Source organism: Pantherophis guttatus, chromosome 1 (assembly GCF_059756535.1).
Source record: "Pantherophis guttatus breed Tessera chromosome 1, ASM5975653v1, whole genome shotgun sequence".
Lineage (NCBI taxonomy): Eukaryota > Metazoa > Chordata > Lepidosauria > Squamata > Colubridae > Pantherophis > Pantherophis guttatus.
In genome coordinates, this window is record NC_142063.1 from 195,251,277 (window position 1) to 195,258,882 (window position 7,606).

A 7,606-nucleotide genomic window follows, 5' to 3' on the forward strand; every position below is an offset into this window, starting at 1 on the left:
AGACACTTTAGAACCTAACGAGGTAGGCTGGAAAGACACTAAGAGGGCCTCGGATCGTCTGGAAGGGGCAGTCCGTGAGATGTATATCTTAATGGCTCTGCGGACGTCTAAGGTGTGCCATTTGCATTCCAATGGGTGAGCAGATTGTGGGCAGAAGTTAGGCAAGATAATCTTTTGCTCTCGGTGAAAATGGGAGTTCACCTTGGGCACGAAGGATGGATCCAATCTAAGCATAATTCTGTCGGGGTGAATGACGCAGAGATCGGGTCTGATGGAGAGGGCCGCGATCTCAGAAATGCGCCTGGCCGAAGTAACGGCCACGAGAAATGCCACCTTAAAGGTGAGGAATTTGAGACTTGAAGAGCGTAATGGCTCGAGTGGTGGTTCAGTGAGGGCCTGTAATACACGTGGCAAGTCCCATGTAGGGCAGTGGTGTATCACAGGGGGACGAAGGTTACGAACGCCTGTCCTAGTCGGGTGTCGATAATCACCCCGAGATGCGTTAATCGCATCTGGGGATCCAGCTGGCTCTTGGGCAAGTTGACTAGGAACCCGTGGTCCTGTAGGACCTGGAGAGTCAGCTGTAGGTCGGCTTGTGCCCTTGGAAGAGATGGGGCCTGTACCAGAATATCGTCCAGGTATGCCTGGAGTCGTACTGGGACCGATTGTAGATGGGCAACCAGGGCCGCAAGGACCTTGGTGAAGCTGCGCGGGGCCGATGCCAGGCCGAATAGCAGGGCCCGGTATTGCAGGTGGCGCCCCGCGTAGCTGAACCTGAGGAAACACCGATGGGCCGGCGAGATGGGTATGTGGAGGTAGGTCTCTGAGAAGTCTATGGAGGCTAGGAAGTCTCCGGGCCGAATTCCCTCTAAGATGGATCTGAGGGTTATTCATTTTGAACCTCCTGTAAACGAGGTGGGAGTTGAGGGACTTTAAGTCTAGAATCGCTCTCCAGCCCCCAGAGCGTTTTGGTACCACGAATAGGATTGAGTAAAATCCCTGTCTCCATTGGTCGGGGGGGACCTCTACCGCTTCGATATCTAGTAGATGGCGGATGGCCATCTCCATTAGGTTGCGCTTGTGAGGGGAGTTGGAGACAGGGCATGGTACAAAGTGGTTCAGGGGGCTGGAGCGGAACTCCAGAGGGAAGCCGAATTCTATAGTGTATAGGACCCATTGGTCCGTGGTAATGAGAGCCCACCTGTCCAGGAAGAGGTTCAATCTGCATCCTATGGGAGCGTTGAGGCGAGAGTCATTTTTGGTGGCGGGACTGGCAGCCGCCAGCTCCGCAGAAGGATCGTTTTTGGGTTCCATAATTTCATGGTTTGTCTTGAAAGGGGCCCCTATCCTGAGGGCGAAAGGAACTCTGGAGTAAGGACGCTGACTAGTGCCCTCTTGGGAAAAGAAGCGGGAAGGCTGCCTACGCTAGTAGGGGGTGGCTCGTCGGTCCGCCCGTCTAGTGGCAGAAGGTAGGACTTGCTTTCTGTCCTTGTCCTCGACTAGTAGAGGCTCGAGGGAGTCACCAAATAATTTAGGCCCCAAATATGGAGCTGCGGCGAAGCGCCACTTGGTCTTAATATTGGCTGGCCACTGGCGCAGCCATAAGGGGCGCCGAGAGGTGACAGAAGAAGCCATCGCTTGGGATGCGTATTTGGCCCCGTTGAGTGTGGCATCGGAAGCGAATTGAGTGGCCGCAATGATTTTGTTAAGGTCCTGGTGGACCCTAACATCTTGGGATGGCAATTGTGCCTGTAGCTGCTGAAGCCATAATAGGGAGGAACGGGTGAAGAAAGAGGCCGCGGTGGCGGCCTGAATCGCCCAGGCCAAGGCCTGGTGGGCTTTTTTGAATGACAGGTCGAACTTCCTGTCCTCAGGCTTAAGGCCTTTGGAGGAATCCCCTGTGATGTATGGAGAAGGGGACGAAAGGGCAGCTACGGGGCCATCTATGGAAGGTAGCTGCAAGATGTTGGCAAGCGCGGGATCCATATTATAATTGCGGTGGTCGGTGTTACTGCGAGTGGGTAGAGAGGTGGGGTTGGACCATTGCTTCCGAACAACGTCGAGGAACAGCTTGGGAGCCGGGACAAAAAGTTGTTCCGTTACTGGTTCCGAGAAAGGGCTCTGACCGGCTGTGGAAGTGGATGCAGATGCAGGATCAGGAGCGGGATCCAATAGACCTGAAGTAATCTTGGCTTTATGGAGCAGGGACTTGAAGAACCCCTGTGGGAATAAGCCGGTAAAGGCTGGAACATTAGGTAATGCGCCCTCATCGTCAGACAGGTCGGTATCTCTCCGCGGTTCATCCTCCATACACAAGTCAGCGCTGCCTCGTGAGCGCGATGGAGATCGCTCAGGGGACCGGTCAGGAGAGCCGGTGAAGCTGGCAGAAGGTGATACGCAGGAGAGCCTGAAGTGAAGGCTCTCTGAGGCTATTGATGCTGATCGGTGTTCCCGAATCCCTGTGGCTATGCCATGGGAGATGGCTTTGGCGATCAACTGTTGGACCGAGTCAGGAAGGTCCGCCATCTGCAAGAAATCGGAGCGCTTCGCTGCTGGTGCTGTAGAGGGATCCTGAGTGGTCACGGAGCAAGCAAAGGGATCCTCAGCCGCATGTTCAGTAGTGCGCGGAGAACCAGCATCAGGGTCGTGGTCCGATCCCTCCAGAGACAAAGCCCTGGATAGGTCAAGGTCATCCTCTGCCTCCTGCCCCGGGGACTCGGATCTGGCATTAACAGATTGGGTCTCACATTCATTTTGTGCCCCTTTTCTGCCTGTAAGATTTGGCGCTCCAAGGCCTTATGGCGCCGTTGGAGGTCCTTCAGCTCACTTTGGGAAGGTTGAAGGGCCTTCCTGCCTGAGGCAGACTTGGACGATGCCTTGTGGCCAGGTTCTGATGTAGGAACCTTGTTGTTGACTGATTTATCTGCCATCTTGGGAGCTGAAGGCGAAGGTGCAGGGGTGATAACCTGCGCGCTGTGTGGGCAGCAGGGGACGACTGTTCCAGAAACCTGGAAGATGCCTGCACCAAGCTCTTCTATTAGAAGGAATGAGCAAAATGTCGCCTAGCGCGAGGAAACGCTGAAATAACGGTGGCTGCCGAGGAAGGGTCACCCATAATGGCCGCCCGCCAATCAAAATGCCTGATAATGGCCACCGCTGTTACCAAAATGGCCGCTCCACACGGTGGTAACGGTCGCGCTCAACAAAATGGCCACCGCTATGAGGGAAGCTACCGCCGACGAATTAGCACGTCTGGGCCAGGGGCACCCCTTCAAATACCGTGGAAGATTGGTCAGCCCCTGTCAGCTGAGAGGCGCGGCGGCAGCGTGTTGGCGGCAGCAGGGATGACGCAGCAGCGGCGATAACAGGCAAGCCGCTTTCGCGCCTCAGCGCTAATCAGCTGTGCTGCGGTTGCTGCGGTGGTGCGGCGGCGGCGTTTTCAGCCTCAAACTGAAGTGGCCAGCACGCACAGCACAAGCAGGATAAGTAGAAGAAATTGAAGAATTGAAGAAATTCTCCAGATGAATGGAGTGAGGAGTGAGATGACTCAGAACACGTCTGGTCAGATCCACTGAGTCGAATTAACTGGAGACGAGGGAGCCATGAGGAGGCGTGGCCAAATCAACTCGACTCAGTATCTGATCAGACCATCTGGATCATCCCACTCTTGACCCACTCTGCAGCCTACTGGGAGAATAGCATTAATTGCCCAGTTTGTATCAGCTTATTGAATATTATATAGGACTGAGGGAAATTTGAATTTGAGCAAGGTTTTTAATCTTCTTTTGTTAAAGGATTACCTTTTTGTATCCATTTAATCAGGTTATTAGAGCAGGGGTTTTCAAACTTCATTTTGCAGAACCTGTTCGTTAAAACAAAAATCCTCAGAACCTCTGATAGGTGAAAGTTAGCTTCTGAAAGTTAGCTAACAAGCCTTCCCCTTTCAACTATATCATAGTGACTAAAAGAAAAAAGTCTCTGCAAGGGACTGGTAACAAAACCCTTTCTACAAAGGACTAAACCTTTGTCCCTTGTGGAGAAATTATTTTTAAGAGTTCCTTTAAAAAACTCCTGGTTTTCTCTCTCTTAGTTCCTTGCAGAGAATTCCCCTTCCCCTAGTTCCATGGAATCCATTCAAGATCTTGTGGATCCCTAGGCTTTATGGGACCCAGTGTGAGAACCTCCATACATGCCCTGGAAACAAGCAGCTAATATACTTTTGGAAAGGTGCCCTGAATTTAGGTATGGTGAGAATTAACTTTATTGTCAGAAGTGTTCCATCATTTTAATTAAATTGGCAGTTTCAATATCTTTTGCAGGAGGGCATTGTCCAATTCAACAGCCTCATACGGAGAGTCTCCGTCTTGGGAAAGAGTTTTATCTGAAAGAAAAGGTGCAATATAAATGGGTCATAGATTATGTCTATCAACTCTTCCGTGCTTGGTTGGTTTTATATAATTAAGCAAAAGTATTCCAAGACAAAGGACTATATATTTGACTCTTAATATTCCTTCAGATAACATTGCTATCTATCAGCTGTTAATTGCAGTATTAGTCTTCATTGTGTTGGGGGAGCTACAATGGTTTTGAACTGAAGTCTGGAGCTTGACTTTGGTGTCCAGTGAAGCCTGGAGCTTGACCTAATATAGTATATAAATTTTAATTTTTCCACCCATTTTCTGCCCCACAACATTCATCATTTATTAAGGAGTGTCGGCTTTGAGTTGCATTTTTTGTTTTGGTTTTTTTGCAGGAAGGTGTGATTTCTTTTATTAAGAGAAGAAGGGGCAATTACTTTTCAACAGAGCACATTTTCTCTTTCCCCAGATAAGAGCAAGTCTGGTTTTGCAATAATGATTTCTCTGGTCTCACTCTGACTTTTATTAATGCTGATAGCAGCTGAATTTCCTGATACTTACAACCATGGCCCCCTGTGCTCTCTTCTCCTGTGCTTTTCCATGAATTTCGGTAGCATGGAAAGAAGTGACCAAGAGAACTGCCGTGATCAATTTCCATATTTGGTGATAGCCAGTTCTACTGAAGCAAATCACAACTACCAATTTGTTATTAGATAGGGTGATCTGTCAAGATGCCTTCAGCTAACTGGTATACTTTTTTTAAAAAAAAAAGAAATCTGGTCATTGCTAGATTCACAGAGTTTGGGGAATAAGGGAGCTGAAGCAACCATAGTATGCAGTGTCCTCAAACTACATATCCTTTCATCTTTTCCCTTACTTTTCCTTTTACTTTTGAGCAGGATTTCTTGGTTTTGCCTCATTTTGCCTGTGTTGTACAACATAGAAAAATGTAGGTTTACATTTGCTATCTTGAATGTGTGTATGTGTGTGTGTGTGTGTGAGAGAGAGAGAGATTTTAACAGGAATAATCCTTGAAATTAACTTTTCTGATACCTGTAATTATTTCTCCATCTATTCACAATTCTCCATACTTATGATGATGATGGACTTCTTAAAGCTGTCACAAAGAACCCCGCATTTTGTCTCTTCAACCCCGTCTTGACAATACTTTTCACCACTTTGTTTGAGTGAAATAGATGCTCCATGAAAAGGTTTCTTCTGTTTGAGGAAAAAGTGGAAATAGCATGGTGCCAAGTTCGAACTCTATGGGGTAAAACAGTGAGATCCAACTTTGTAATTGCCTCTTGGATTGACTTATATTCTATAAACTAACATTTTCTTTCTGGCTCCTAGTGATAAACTTTCCCCTACTGTCATGATTCACAATCTTGTAGCATGACAACAATTGCTGGCAAATTACTGGGTTTTGAAGGTTTTATCTCTTACTGTCAACATACAAAGAACTCAACTTGCACAAAATTTCTAATATTGAGACCATCAATAATGTGACCCACACATTTCTGTGAACTGCCAAGCTTGACAACAATTTCTCTGAGCGATACACTGATTGTCCTTAATCAGTTAATATTTCTCATATGAAACTCATTGATTGCTGTCAGAGATCATCTGCTTGGCTTTTAATCACATAAATCAGCTTTTCGCAATTTAATATCTTTGCATTTTTTGATCCAGCAACACACAGTACATAGGTCAACACATCATCACTATAAACAAGCCGCATTTACCAATGAGTCAATTGTAAGGACTTATTCAGCAGTCAATCATAATATATTGGTTAAAGGGTTCACTGCTGGTTTCCATTTTATTATAATAGCAGCACAGCCTTTTCTTACAACAACATCCCACCCACCATCTCTTCGTGGCTTATAATGTTGGAAGCATTATTTTCACTCCACCCTTGTAAATTGTATGACATAATTTTCTTTATTGCAACAATTGAGGAACATATCCATTAGACAAAGAAGCAAATTGAGGCTTCTATAAAAAAACAGCCAGAATTAAAAGGTACAGCCACAAGACGTAAAATTTTAGAGCTGTGGTTCTTCCCCACTTCTCCAAATAAAAAATAAAGAGGGAAATGTTTATTCCTTTCTTCCAAGTGGCTTACAAATATTAAAAAACATTCTTAACAGGAAAGGGAACTGAAGATAGCTGTTTTTGAAGGATCTGGATGTGTCAGGTGTGATCAACCAGATCCATATATGAAAAGTTCAGTTAGCTGTTTTATCGCACAAGCCTACACACAGGAATATTCTTGGATTGATGGTTTGCACCTAGATAAGTCTAGATAAGGTTCAAAGGCATTGAAGGTTGGACTTCACACTCTTGTGCCCACATAGGGATTCCAGATTATTTCCCTATTTGTCTCCTCCCCCTGGCTTGGCCAGTCTTTGTTCAACAGGATAACCAGAATCAGAGATAGAGTGCAATGCTATTGAGCTCTTAAGGTTGTCATGCTATTGAGCTCTTAAGGCTGTCAAGTTTTTTGATGCTATTGTCAAAGATGAAAGTTGTTCTCTGCTTTCAAGATTCTGTTTAGAATTACAATCCTTTCTTCCTTTTGAATATACATATCAGATATTGGGATCAGAGTGGAAGCAGGTTTATCATGCTGCTTGTTTTGTGCATTTGATGTTTTCTCTCAAACATCAATGCATCAAGCAATACATAACAAGAATTTGGCTGTTGAAAATACATCGGCTTTGAATTTTTCATTGCATCTCTTAACTATAGGTAGTCCTTGACATATGGCTGGTTGCTTAGCAACCCCTCATTACCACGGACCTCTGTGATGCTATTTACAATAGAGTTGCAAAGTTCTGATGACCACCACCCTTTCCCTGAGATCACATAACTGCATGTTGGGTGTTCAGCAACCAATCCTTATTTAACCAGCTGCTTGCAGTTGTGTGACCACTTTTTACAACAGTTTTCCAAAAACTGACAATTACTTCCAGTTAGTGAACCGAGTGTGATCTTATTTACAACTGTCATGACTTACAACCATGATAGGCAGGCTCCATTAAAGTTGTTAGTTGTGGATTACCTGTAGATGCTCTGAGGTCCTGACTATTGAGAAAGTGTTTTTTCTTAGCTGTTTAGCCAAATATATGTTGGCCCATTCCACATTATAAAGAGTGATATCCAGGAAATTTTTCCATGAAAAAATACCAACAGAATTTTTGATAATATCTTGAAAGCCACAATATTATTCCCTAGTAGCACTG